Genomic DNA, 15,225 nt, shown 5'->3' on the forward strand with positions numbered 1-15,225 from the left:
GTATTTATAATTTAGAAAGGAAATTCTGTTGCTAAGTAATTTCCAACTGTTTGATTTACTCTTTCTGTTCACTAAAGTCATCATTACTGTGCTTGTTTTTGATGGGATAGAGTTAATTTTCTCCATAGTAGCTGGTATGGGGCTATGTTTTGTATTTGTACTGGAAACAGTGTTGATAATATAGGGGTTTTCAGTGTTATTGATCAGTGCTTACACACATTCAAAGCCTTTTCTGCTGCTCACCCCACCCACCAGTGAGCAGGGTGGGGGTTGCACAAGGAGTTGTGAGCCGGGACGGTTGATCCTAAACTGACCACAGGGATATTCCATCCCATATGGCATCATGCTCAGCATATAGACCTGGGGGAAGAAGAAAGTGGGTGACATTCGGAGTGATGGTGTTTGTCCTCCTGAGTCACCGTTACGTCTGATGAAGCCCTGCTTCCTGGGGATGACTGAACACCTGCCTGCCCTTGGGAAGCAGTGAATGAATTCCTTGTTTTGCTTTGTTTGTGTGCATGCAGCTTTTGCTTTACCTATTAAACTGTCTTAAACTCAACCCACAAGTTTTCTCACTTTAAGTCTTCTGATTCTCTCCCCCATCCCACTGGGGTGGGGTGAGCGAGTGGCTGCGTGGGGTTTAGTTGCCGGCTGGGGCTAAACCACAAGTGCAAAACCTTTACCTGAGCAAACACAGACACATTTTAAAAGCTGCACTAAAAAAAACCCCAAAACAGTTTCACCTTAATAAAAGGAAACTGTGTGGAAGGAGATTTGGGGCAGGGGAAGGAAAATGTGCAATCTTCATATAAAAAAAATGTGTAGACCTATTGCTGGCAGATGTAGAAGCATCAAGTCAATATGGTAACAAGGATCAATATGCCCTCAGGCAAGATATGACTATGACAATGCTGAATGCATGTATAAATTTACCACTCCATCTAGCTGCCTAGGAATAAATTCAAACCCACCATGCAGAGAGAAGTAAATCTTGAACCTGGTATGCAGCTCAGAGAGGTGGCCAGGGCACCAGGTGACATTCAAGGGGCTCAGTGGGAATATTCCAGAGGACCTGGCCCTTAGCACTATCCTTCCTGTTATCACCCAGGTCCATATTCCCCACAGTAGTACCCACTGGGAATGCACAAGGTATGTTCAGTCTGATTTTCGTGGGGGCTACATCCCAAACTGGCTTTTCCTGGTATTTTATATTTACAAATTATTTCATCCAGACAATCCTTTACTCCTAGACAAGCCACCTGAGTGAAGAGGGGGGTTGATCCTGTGTCACAGAGGCAGCAGAATGTTTCCTGAATGTCTCCTTTCAGTCATTTTCTTTGGGGAGGGCAGCAACTTACAGGCAGCTGAGGATTGGCAGAGTAAAACTTGTGGTGAAATGACCATGTTTGCTCACTTTGTAGGAGAGATCATCCAGGTCTGTCCAAAACTCAAAAAAAAAATGCAGAAACACTAGATTTCTGTAAAACCACTTATATAGTGACTTTTCAAGGAAACCTTGTATGAAGAACGTCCGTTGCTTACCGTCACAAATAAAAACATCATAGCACTAGAGGTCTTTTATATTTATCTTTTGAAGAATATCTTTAAATGTGGTTATTTTGCCTCAATAAAAAAGAGAGTAAGTCAAGTAGACACGAGAAATATCTAAGTAACAAGGAACATGAGCGCAAGAGATTTTAGGCCAGGTACTTCTTTGGATGCATAAGCTGGTCTCCCACAGATTTCTATGACAGCCACATTGACAGCAGTGGGAATCAGGCATACTCATCCAAGGGCATAATTTGGCCCATAATGTATGAGGTTTGTCCAGCTTGTAAAAGCAGCAAGCAGTGTATTACAAATACTGCCTGTGTGTAGCTTACTGGGGGTTTAAATCCTCCATGGCATTTCCTGTGCCTCTAAAATATATTTGATAAAAATAACAGAGGCTGCTTGACTCAGTACCTGTTGAAAGAACAGACCTGCTAAAAAAATTAAAATTTGTTGCAACAAGCTTATCCATTTAACAGGTTTCTACTTGAATAACCAAACAATCCTCATTTTATAGCCTAGCTAAAGCCCTGATGTATCCTCTAGAGAAAGTCTGATATTTTCCATCCTTGATTCTTAGGCCTGTCTTTGCAAATGTTTTCTACCCCTGCTTACAGCAATTTCTTTTCACCTGTACAGTGATAATGGCTTATGTAATTATGACTTTGTACTCGAGCTGAACTCCCTATGGATGTTTAGACTCTTATTATCTTTAACCTTGCCCACCTCTGTCAATGAACTCTCACCTCAGTGGCTTGTTGGAAGGATTAGCTGGTGGCTGAGAGGACAGCAGGGTGGTTAGGGGGCCTGGAAGTTGGGCAGGCAGTTCATTAACCTTTAATGGGGTATGATCACCCCCATCCCAAGGAAGGGAAGACTGGAAAAGGTCCTTTTCTCTCCAGTTCTGCCAAGTTGACTGGCATCACTAGAAGCTGTTTGCAGCCACCTCTGAGAATCCAATCCACTCAAATGTGAGCTTGGGGGTCAAGCTCACCAGGCTGTGGTTTTGCTTTGCTAAGAGATCCCATGTACTGCTTGGGAGACCTTGACAAGCTGTTGTTGTTGTTATTATTTTTCAGTTCCCATAAAATTAATTCCCACTTTTTTCCTTGCCCAGATGCACCGGACAAGAGATTCAGGAAGCCCTCATGAGTATTAACTGCTCACCCTACGATGCTATTTGCCTTCTCCTTCACCCCTTCTCTCTCTTGCATGTCCTTTCAACCTGTGCCATTAACAGCAGCGGTAGAAGAAGTGTCCCCATAGCAGAGAGGTAAGGCTTCCTTCTGGCTAAAAACGTGGTTTGGGAAACTGGTGAACTCATCACAGGCTGGTCCTTGTAACAGGCACAGAAAAGTCACTACGAGGGACTAATCCCCCAGTCTGAGCTGACTGTACTGAAGCCAATGAAAAAAAGTAGGTTTGAGTCCAAGTAAAACATAGTTTAAAGCTATTAAATGGAAACCCATGGAAAATTTTTCAAACCCTGCTGAAGCTTTTTGCTCATTCTGAGGTTTCTTAGTTCTTTCAAAATAATTTTCCCTTCTTATAGCTATATTGCCCATTATATGAGAAATAAAAATCAAAGCAGAAATGTTACAGTAGAAGTTTTCTGAAACTGAACAACAGGAGGTGTGATGAACTATTTGTAAAATTTTTGACAATTAGTTTGAGATCTCGGTCCAATTTCTTCTGGCCATATTAAACACTGAATTAGTGGAGGTTTTCTTTCCCAGGACAAACAATCACCAAGATTGAAAATTGGGAACTTACTTAACAGGGATCCAGACTGCTAAGATCCAACCTGTGTGCCATTTCTGGTCCCATTGAGCTTCTGGCATTTTTCAGTCACAATGTGTTTGTTGGTGATTTTCAACCCTCTTCAGTAATTCTGTGTTAGTGCACGAGTTCTAACAGTCATCCTTTTTCATGGAATTTTGAAATCAACACTGAATGCTGATTTATAACATTGAACATAAGCTACATACATGGCATGTTAAGTGACCATTGAACCAAAACTCACAGTGATATAAAGTCCAGGTTTTCACCAAGATGTGCCCTCATCCATATGGGCAAACAAGATCCAAAGTCAATAAAAAAATTGCTGTTTTTCTCTCGGACTTTACTGAGCTTTGGATTTTGTGTATATCGCCAGAAAATGAAATCAACAAAAGCAGTGCAGCCTACACTGTGTTTTCACACTGTTAAGTATATAAATGACCTCTCTGTATGAGAACCACATGTTAATACATTTTTGGTAGTCTAAATAACTCCTTTTTTTTTTCTTGTCCAAAGCAAAAACAATTCAACTACAGCAACAGCAATAATGAAGTGAAATGAAACTCTAATTCCAATATTGATCCATTTGAATATTATTATAGCAAACTCCTAGATCAATTAAAAATCACACTTCAGTGCACCATTAAAAAAAAAAAAAAAAACACAGTAAATCAGATTATACCTAATTCCTTTAATGTAGCAATTTTCTTATTTTTTTCAGTATGAAACTTTTCATTACTTTTTTTCTCCATCCACCTTTATGCAATTGCGACACTGCTTTGCACTGTATTCCTCTTGTCTTCTTATTCAAGGTGAAGTGTGCATACCTGCTTTGCATGGATACGTAGGGATGGCTTGACAAACCATCTCCGGATGAACGCAAATGCAGTGTATATAGCATTGTTCTTGATGGTGGAATTAATAGCCATATATTTAGATTTGCTTTCTGCATCCCATTGTCTGATGAGATTAAATGCCTATCACTGGTGCAGCAAAGCTCATTCATTTTCCTATAACCTTCTTCTTTAATGGCCAGAGAGGTTCTGTGGTTGCATTTCTCAGAACTTCTCACCTCAGCAGGATATTCCTTCTGAGGTACTCATCATTCCCATGTGCCTTTCCTCTTCAGTGTTAGCAGCTGTGGCTATTCTGTACTGAACACTAGTTGGATATAAGAGCATAGAGGGTTGAGCAATAACTGGAATAGTTAGTGTTGATACGTGGTGTCCATATGGACAGTACAACTTAACATTAAGGCCTTTCTTTACTGGGTTTGATCCTGGCCCCATGAGTCAAACTCTAGCTGTCAGGGGATTTGTTGTAAGTAATGGTCATTTGTGTTTCATAATTATCTTGAATAAACACAATTAGTTCCACATTCTGCTGTTTTCTTCCTAAGGCATCTGTAAACATTCTGTACTATTCTAGCAAATGGCTTTTGGCAATCATTAGAAAAAAAAACCTAAAGCAAAATGGTTCTCAGTGGATCCTTTTAATTTATTCTAAGGAGCATGCCCAGAGGAGTAATGAGACCTACTAGACAGTAATGGCAAAGGGATATTATCTTTCACTTAGTTAACCATTGTAACCCACTTTGAAGTATCTCCAATCACAGTCCTCATGTGGTTAAATTAGAACACAGACTCACGAGTTTTCACTTCAGGGTTTCTCCCATAAGCCAACCTAATGTATTTGGTATAGAAGTAGTGTAGGCATCCTACTTCCATTCTCCCATTAAAGAAGATATCCAGCAAAGCTAGCTGAAATTGTTACTGAAACAAAAAAAGGAGTGCAGAAATTTTTTACAGCACCAGGCATGCACAAATCTGTTTTTTTCTCAAGGCTGCTGATTCTTTGTATCCTTTGGGCACTAGACAATTTACTTGTCCTCTCTGTGCCCTTTTTATTCTGCCTGTGACATCGGGATACAGAGCATTTTTCTACTTTTGTAATTCTTTTTCAATTGAAAGCATTGCAAATTCATAGTAATACCATACCCTATATAATATTGGCATCAGGTTTTTGTGTGATTGAGATAATAGAATAATATTTCTTCAACATAATGGACTCAGGCTGGTTTTTTTTTTAGATTGTACATTAGAGAAACAGAAAATCAATAGTCCCAGTCCCTTAAAAATAAATAAAATGTTTAAAAATGGATTATTGAATAATGAGAAAGAAGCACCGTAGTTCTCGTTCTAGTAAACAGGCAGTTAAAACTACGAGGAAAGTGTCAATTGGTAAAATTAGCTAAAAAAGTTACTCTGAGTTTTTGCCCTACATTTGGACTATCAAAACTGAGGCAAACTTTTCAAAGCAAATTGCTGAGGATTGCCAAGTTAACAAGCTGTTCTGTGCTGCAAGGGACATATTTATGGACATACTTTCAACAAGACGTACCTAGTGCTACCAAGCTGTGCTGTACTAAATAGCAGTAAGTATCAGATAAACTGATTTTTTTTTTAATAAAAGATTTCACACATGGAATGATTAAACACAGCTCAAATATTCAGAAGTGTACAAACCTTTCCCTCCCCCCAAACCCACTCCTCTTCTCTGCTACAATAGTGTCTAAACAAAGCAAGAAAAGCCAGGAAATTCAAAGATAAGAAGATAGAGAATTTTATAATTCATGCACTTGTGAAGAAGGCACTGAAAAGTTAATTATGGATGAATACTAGGTCTTTAGTAGTAATTTTTATTTTAGTGAGATTGTGTTGTGTGCAGCATCTTTAATGACATTTCAGAGTATGCCTTTTAAATGTATCAGTTTTTTTCTTAAGGGCTGTGCTTTTAAAATGTTTCACAACCTTTTCTCAAGAAAAACACTCTAAAAACTATTTCCAGCCTACAAGACTAACAAAGCTAATACAGCAAGCAAGAATAGCTAGGCAAAGAGCTAACTTCTGGTCACTTTTTATAAAGAGCAGGGATTTTAATGGCAGTGTTCTTCAAAATCAACCTTAACCATTTGTACACAATGGGCCATATACGCAGAATTTCACTGTGAGTGACTACCAAGGCAGATATTATCTCCAGACACAGGATTGTTTTGCACATCCAGGTTCCTTTGCAGCTTCTAGGCCTCAGGAACATTACTAAACCCAGGTGGGAAAAGTACTGAATATCTGTACCTTTCCAATTACTAAGGACATGTGTATGCAGGGTACCAGTAGATGGGCAGACATTCAGTATCCAGGCATCATATATCTAAGCACACCAGTGGTGTTGCAAAACCTGCTAGAGAAAATCTAAATAGCTCATAAACAAAGACAACTTTAACTAAATACACCATTTGCCTTCAACCTCATTTGTGCTCCCTGGTTCAAATTAAAAATGATGCTGTGAATAGACAAAGATTTGTGTTTATAATTGCATTTCAGAGCTAGCTGGGCATTTTGGGTCTACTTGTATGTCCAGAAACACTGTGAGCTTCACTGGTATGTGTTAGATATTTTTCTGTCTTAGAAAAGACCTATTTTCTGGTGTTATGCTTCTCTGAGAGTCTTGCAATGTCCTTCACTGAAGTGCAGGAGCTCAAGATGAAGCTTATTCCAACCAGAACCAGAATGTCACTCACCAGGAGGTAACTCCAAGATTTTAAAAATGCCTTGAGTCATTTCATTTTTTCCTGTAACCCCTTTCTTTCATGTAACCTTAACCATGTTTCTGAGTATCTGCAGTCTCCCACGTCATTTGTATATTGGAAGTGTGGTATAGAACATATATGTGCATCTTCATTTAGCCTGTGTATCAGCTGAAGCAATTCTATTCAGCACACCACTTAATACTTCTGAAAGAAGTAAGAAGTTAAAATTTTTGAGCTGTGAACAAATATGAGGTTATTTTTCAGTATTTTAAACCACAAAGCTTCTAATGGATTGAATAGAAGAAAAAAAAAAAAGGAATTTTAATTACAGGAGTGCAAATAACTAAGAATTTAATCTAAGTAAGTAATCTGCATGTAACACAAAACCCAGAACATTGCAGAATGTTTTTTCACTTTCCTTCTGGACTCCTACTGTTCTCAAAAAATGGTTTACTATTTACCTTTAAGAATAACCTTAACCTTAGGGGCTTTCAGAGAGATATATTGATTTACCTACAGCAAACATAATAATATCCCTTACTAAAATATCTGAAAATACATTTATTCCTGAGCCTGTAAGACAGATTCCTGCTTTTTAAGTATAAACTTGAGTTTTAGAGGATTTTTCCCTCCTAGTTTTGGTAAGAGATATTTAAGCAGAAAGAGCAGCTTGTTTCCTTGACAGCAGAGAAGCAACTGTTTTGGTTTTCTTTGTTCCATGTCTGCTCAACATACTGTATCCATAGAAATAGCTGCTGTCCCAGAAGTTCAAGCATTTTGTATTATATATACCCAAAGGCTAGGTTAATGTTACCTTAACTTTACAGAGTTTCTATCATAAAATTTCAGAAATTAAAGAAATTAAAAAAAAAAAAAATGGAAAGCAAAGGTTCCCAAGGCAATGCTGTACATTCTGTATGTTTTCTGATTTATGTTTAACATTTCAAAAATATCAGTATTAAGCTACACATTTAAGAAATAAAGATAAATGTAATGTGTTGCTTACAATCCATGTTACTGACTGCCTATGACAGTAGAAACTGCTGCTTTTGTTTTTGTCATTTTTGTGATGCATAACATGATGAACTGCTTGTTTGCACCAAGCATGCTAGTTTGCAGTACACCTAATACTTCACCAAATATTCCCTCTTATTTCAGAAGTGAAGTAATGTAAAAACAGGTACTCTAGGTTTTATATTTGAGGGCCAGTCTCACCTCAAAGGTAAAAATGATGAACAGCTGAGGAACAGTACCTGCAAGCACCCCTATCTTGCCTCCCTCCTTCTCAGCCTCCTGCACAACCCATCCCCACCCCTGCACAAGAAACACCATGTAAACTGCAGCTTTTTGCACTCTCTGAGATGACAAATATTTTGATGATTAAGGCTGGAAAGGTCTTAGCTAAGATAAGGATGAGAGTCTTGGGCTCCACATTCTCCTCTAACACAGCATTTTACAAAGACACTTTCCACCATGTGGCAAGTTTTACGGGGAAGGATGACTCCCAGAGAGCTATAAAACAGTGAGAAGGGATATGGCAACGAGGTTATAACTGAAACAGATTTGTAACTTCTGCTCCCATCTCCTTTGCCTGTAGTTGTTTACAAAACACTTGGGTGTGCATGTGGAAACCACAAAAGCAGCTCCTACCCTCCTGAAGAACAAACCACCCTCCAGGTTTCAGAATTTAGATAGTCCCCTGTCACGAGCACCCAGGCTGCTCCATGATGGCTGGTGTATGGAAAGGGGCTTAATTAAATCACAAATCACACAATTCCAGGATGAGGCCTAATTGCTATTTGACTCAGGGTAGACTTATTTTTCCCCCAGAAAGCAAGCAACCTCCCAGCAGTGTGCTACCCAGCTCAGAGTGGCTCTCTTGGCAACCCTCAGGTGAGGAATTGAGGAGGGGGATGTGGGATGGGGCTGGCTGTGCTGTGGGAAGTGTGAACCCCCATGCACGCCTGGCCTTCCTGGGTGGTGGAATATTGATGAGCTGTGAGAAAAAGCAGCCAGGCTTGTTCCCGTGATTTGCTGTGCCTGCTAGCTCTGTCTCTCTGTATATATGTATACATGTTTATGTGTGTGCTAGTGTGGGAGTAAGTACATATTCTCAAAATGTAAATAAATACAAATAAGCACGCATCCACTTATCTGCACAAATATTTATAAAAGAAGTGGAAGGGAAACAGTGATGAAGATCAGCACTTTTGCTCAAAGGACTACCTGTGCATGGGGGAAAATATATTGGCAATGGATTTTTTTTCTCCTAAACCTCGGCTCAACTTCACAAAACCTGATTTCCAACATGGCCTCATACAATTGCTTTTATCACTTTCTCTCATTGTGTCCTTATGTACAAGGGTAAAGACTATTCTACTGCATCCAAGTACAGTGTGCTAAAGGGAGGGTGAGCAGTGGGGAGCCGTGCCTGTGCCACTGTCCTTTGCCTGTTCCTGATTCCATGGCCTGAGGCAATGGTTTGCATTTTTAGGACAACAGCCGGCTATCTGCAAGCAGGAGACCACTCGTCAGGCTTCATTACTGCACACAAAATGACACTAGTGAGCCTGTGGTCACAACTGTGCTTATGGTGCGCTGAAAAGCCATTACATCTCATTGCAACAAAAAACTGCATGAATGTACAGGCTGACCAGCCCCATAAATTGCCAAAAACCTGACAGGTCAGCTTATTTATGCAATGTAGTACCTGTGGTACAAATTTCTGGATAGAAGCAATAGTGAGGGACTAGGAACTAAGAAATCTGTTCGTCAAAGGTGTTATAATTTAACAGGCAATCCTTCTGTTTTCTTTATTGAGTACTGAGAAAATAAAGAATTTGATTCTGCTGCATGCTTGCAGCGTTAGGCATGGTCAGCTGAAGTGCCTTCCCCATCTCCACATTAACAACCCTAGAGCATAGTTAAAATCTAATGACTAGCATGAATGGATTTTCATGTTTGATAGTTATTTTTCATTGTTTAAATTTTTGGTATTATACAGATCACATTGACATATCTGATACATAGCATTTTAGCTCAACCATAAGTGAACTGGTTTCTGCTATAATTATGGAAAGTATTATTTGTTTAAGTCAGGCAATGAGTGTGTCTAATAATGTTGCATGTAAAAGGTAAAACTCAAAGAGACAAAGAAAATGCAGCCATTAGGATTCTGGAACATTCCCTTCTAAAGGAAATTCATATAAGAATGTGACTAGGATTTATTTATGTTGCATATAGTTGGTAGAGTGCTGTGAACAAAAGAATTGTGGGCCAGACTCTGATTTTGTGTGAATGCTTATGTGTACATATGAAGAGACACAGGAAATAATTTTATCCTGGTGAAGCAAGATTCTGAGGTCAGAAGCTATGGCTGGGGGAAACAGGCTTACAGGTCCACAGTGGCTTTCTCAAGTAATCCTACTTCCCTAGCATAATTTGTTGATTACAGTTATAGAGGTGTTGAATAACTTGAGATCTCTGATGGGATTGTGTCAGTGCATGGACATTACAACTGACATCAACAACAGGATGCTTCTTTATTAATAAAACTGTTCTGCACTCATCAAATATTAGTACATGTTTTCCTTTCCTTAAAATATATTCCTCCTTGTATTCTAGTCTCCAAATGCTCACACACATGCAGGTAGCAATAGGTTATTGTGATAGGGAGAAATTTGTTATTGTTGTCAAAAGTCCTAACTGGTTCTTCCAAGTGTAAGGGTTTAACTACAGGTCTTGCACCCAACGTCTTAGTGGGAGGCAGAGCTCTGTAAAGCACATATTTATATTACAATAATATCTGGCCTTTAGACTTAGCCTTTCATTTTCTTCAAATGTAAAGGACATTGGGTATGTTAAAATGTGGAGGAGGGGAGTTCTCTGCAGAAAATACTTCAGGGGACTCAGCCATGTGGATTGAACTTTACCTGGAAGCTGCATTAAACTTTTCCAAGGCCTTTGGGGTTCAAAAAATGTAGGATGCTGTCACATTGATTAAATATCTGGGTCTTGACAGAAGGTCCATCAGCTGTAACTTTGAAGGCCACAGATATGATGATGGGAGTATAAAAGCAGCCCATGGATCTGTGGATGGTAATGCATTACTTTAAAAAGATTGATATATTGTCATAGTAACACCTACCAGTAAGAGGGACTAATATGTCAGAGGTTTTTCAGCCTTAAGTTACTGAGTTGCTCCTATAGAGGCTCTTGCTACAGATACCAAGTTATGTGGATGTTGGCATCCTGTAACGTACTTCTTCCCTCACATATGGAGCAATGTGTAGGTAATTGTTTTCAGCAGTTCACATTGGTGGCAATAAGTGTAAATTTTATTGGAAACTGCAATTTTCATGTTTGATAGTTATTTTTCGTAGGATTACTTTTGTCTTGATAGCTTACACATAACCTCTTATTTATAATTATCATGTTCTCTAGAATAAAAGTGAAATGTGGGCAAGTGCACTCGTGGTTAAAAAGATTTCACCAGTGACCTGAAGATCCCTGGGCTCAGCTGAGATGCAGTAACAGAACAGGTACCTGGTGCTAACCAGCAGTGCTATGAAAGATTGTGCATAAGCCATCTCCATGGCACTTCATTTTCAGCAGAGATGTGAGTTGACCCGTTTTCCTTATGTTGTGTCTGATAAGCACAAGTATCATGTCTGGATATCTCAATTGGCATGGGGTGTGATGGAGTGTGTTATGGAATTAACCACTGAGAAGAAAGCTTTACATACAAGGCTAACAGGAGACAGAGGCTTGTCTGGTCACAGGATCAGAGGCCTTTATAGTCTAATGACTATTTTAGTTAATTTCAGAAGTTTAAACATAGAACCAACTGAGCTCAGAAAAACTACAGGTATACAGACTGTAGTCTATTAGCCTCATCAGTTTGGAAGAGAATACCTGCAGGCTTACCCACTGCATATTTAATAACATCTGAGATAGCTGATGGGCAATAGGATAACACCAAATTGATTAAGCAAAAGGAGTATCAGCAACTGGTCTTTTGTCATCCTCCACCTGTAGCACCTCCTGGAGCCCAAGAGTCTGGAGTTTAAAGGCAGGAACAAGAGTAGCAAATACTTATCACTTGTATAGTGCTACAGCTTGCATGTTAAATATGCTACCTGTATCTTACTTGAAAAGGAACCACAATGTCCCAGTGTAGGAAGTGTCTTTCAAGAGATGAGAAAAACCGAAGTAGATAGCAAGTAATTTGTATTTTCGTGCAATAACAGCAATATTTCCTGGGCCTGCAGAATATCTTTCCCAAGCATCTTCCAAGAGCTTCCTATAGCTCTAAAGAAAAATAAAAACTTCCAGAAAGACCAGCAGTGACAGACAAGGCTCCTTGCACAACTTAGCACCATCATGATTTACCTTCTGGCATTTGTCCTATCTTCCTCACTTTGCCCTAGGATGTAAGTTGGGATGTATTTTTATATTTTTATGGAAAAGTTAAGCTGACCTATTCAGTGAACCAGTGAGCAGGCACACATGCGCAAAGACACATGATAATTTGCCTTCTGTGTTTCTAAAGTTGCTGCACTACTGGGCCTCTGGAGCCCAGTTAAGTCAGCAGCTGAATTCCCTATCTGTGCAATGGGATGAGCATCAACATCCTAAGCAATGCAAGTGGGGAAAAAAAGCAGATTTGCAGAGGCTTGTGGGTGGTTATTTGTGCAATACTAACCCATGTGCTAATTAGGATAGGTATTACATTCAGGGCTCTGCAGTTCAGTCTCTCAGCTCAGCTGTGACTTATACCACCACACATCAAGTCCCAGTCCCTCAAAAACAAGCTGTTATACCCCAGTGCAGCTAAGTTTAAGCAGAAGAAAAAAACTGTAGTCATTTCACTTCCCTTTTACCTTTACAAAGCATATCAGTTATGCTCTGTGATGGAAAGGCCGTGCAACCTTCGTTGAATTCAGGATGTTTTCTCCATCAGCAATATGGGTGACTAGAGCTGCCCTTCTCCCTAATTCCATGTAATGTAGTTATTCCCCTTGTAGAGCAGACATACCTCAAGACACCACATGCTACAAGTCAGCAATAGATGGTTCACAATGCTATGGCCCCATAGAGATTTCCAACAGCTGGCATGAGTAGAGAGAACCCAGAAGAGGAGAATCCAGAACATGGTACACTCCTGCCTTGCTTCTACTCTGGCATCAAGTCCTGAAATATTTTCTGCAGCCAAAAGGTCTTGCTGAGAATTTTGTTGTCATCAGTTCTCCACTCATCCATGCCTTCAAAATTTTAATGCTGTAGGGATAAGAGATTGTTACACTACCTACAGAAAATGATGACATAATAGTGGTGCTGTAGAAAACTCTCAAATATATGGATATTTCAATTTATTTTAAGTGTTCCATCTGGAATATCATAATGCACTATTTACTGCTGTTCCTATATTTAAAACTGATAGGCTACACTTAGAGTAACTGTTAATAACCAATGGGGGACAGATTGATATATAACTTAATATGCCAGCCTTTTAAAAGCTCTTAAAATAGTTCAAACCAATTTCAGCTTCAAGGTTTACACATGTGCAGTGTTACAATTTCTGGGGTGAAAATCCCTTTTGACTTACTGAGCCTTTGAAGCCCAAGGTTCAAAGACACGTAAGACAATCTGACCTAGGAATACTGTGTTTGCCAAATATCCTGATGTGTCACCTTTACAAATCTAACAAAACATGACTTCCAGATATGGTTTTTTCATCATATCAAAAATTATTCCTCTTTTCCCTTTTCCCTTCTACCCTTTTTAATTCTGAGCAGTTAAGCTTCATCACTGGGAATGATTTTTCACTCAAGCTTGTACTGAAAACTTGCTGAAGTAAAGTCAGCACAGAGATGCAGACCAAGACCCATGTTTGCCACCTCAAAATTCTTCATTCTGCTATCAGGGCACTAGTCTCCTCTCAGGAACCAAACACGGGGCAAAACCTCCATGCTGTTATGAACTAGATAAACATCATATTGGTGTGCAGATACAAATTTCTTGCCCAGAAGACACCTGGAGTCATCTTTATCTCTCCTCTACACTACCAGGACCTCAGAAAATATGGAGAGGAACAGTACTAGGGAAATCTATCACCACCTTTTTCCATGACAACTGGCACTCCAAAGAGGAACATCAGGCTTTAAACTGTAGAAATGGAAATAGATTTGATCTTGGAAAAAATCTGATTGAATCAACTTTATCGTATTAGAAGGTTTTAAAGAAGAAATTAGCTAAACACTTACTGTCACTGCCACCTGTACTCAATGGCTGTGGCATAAGAAGCCCTGTTTGGGGACAGTCTACTTGGACTTTTGAACTCTTTTCTGTTTTTCATCTGTATTCAATAATATTTGTGGTGGGGAATTTAACCCATTACTTCATGGTAAAGTGAAATGCAAAGCTGGAGATGATCAAATACTGGAACCCAATAGTCTATCTTCACTTTCTTGGCCCACAGCTCCCTCCTCTATTATTGCTATCATTGTTCATCTATTTATTTCCTTCACCTGATTTTCAGATGATCTGATCTCTGGCTTTCCCCTCTGGCTTGAAGGGGAGCAGCCAACACCCAGCACTCAGGGTTTCTGATGAGACTGGCTTAAAAGGAATTACTTCTCTGTCAGTGAATCTGAGAGCACATTTTTCAGCTCCTTCTCTCTCGCACCCTCTTTTTCTCACCACTCATCCCGCTCCTGCTTTAGGGTACTTTAATGTGATAAGGTGCGATACACAGTTAATCTAAGCTGCTGTTTTAGAATTGTTAGTGAGAGCTAGCTAACACGTGCACTGTGCAGACATATTTTAGTATTACCTTTCCAGCACAATCGAGTCTGTCAAGGGAAGTATGGCTTTATTTTACAGTTTTCCATTATATTTAATGTTTTACACCTCAGGAATGTTTTATGAGTAGGGCATAAGTTGTAGGAGCAATTGAATTCAAATCAGATGCTCAGTCTAACTCCAGGTCCCCTATCAACTTTTTTATCTCCCTGCAGAAGTTGTTTCTGTCCATATTTTTATTTCAGCTGGGCTGAGTGGGAGAAAGAACTCTAAGGGAGGTCTTAGCAGATGGTTGTCACAAACTGCATACGGCAATTGAGAATTAGTGTGCAAGCATATGCAACCTGGTACAGTATGAAACATTCCAGCATATGAACACTGAAGTAAATCAAGCTTGGACAGGATTTTTTTTTTTTATTATGAAAATTAGAATTTAGTTTCTCTTTTCATCTATGCATATGGATCTCAGGGCTTTGCAACATATGGGGTCAAACTCTGGACTT

At 39.3% G+C, this 15,225-nt stretch overlaps 1 long non-coding RNA gene across 2 annotated transcripts in view; it reads left to right on the forward strand.

Annotated features, from left to right (window-relative positions):
• Window positions 1-15,225, forward strand: part of LOC113944999 — a 40,016-nt gene that overhangs the window by 11,042 nt on the left and 13,749 nt on the right. The window contains exon 2 of one of the 2 annotated variants that reach the window (XR_003526911.1): window positions 2,669-2,824. The exons of the other annotated variant lie outside the window; for it this stretch is intronic. This is a non-coding gene — a long non-coding RNA (uncharacterized LOC113944999). The remainder of the gene's footprint in view (window positions 1-2,668; window positions 2,825-15,225) is intronic. 2 annotated transcript variants of the gene reach the window in all.

Source organism: Corapipo altera, unplaced genomic scaffold, assembly GCF_003945725.1.
Source record: "Corapipo altera isolate COAL_440 unplaced genomic scaffold, ASM394572v1 49, whole genome shotgun sequence".
NCBI lineage: Eukaryota > Metazoa > Chordata > Aves > Passeriformes > Pipridae > Corapipo > Corapipo altera.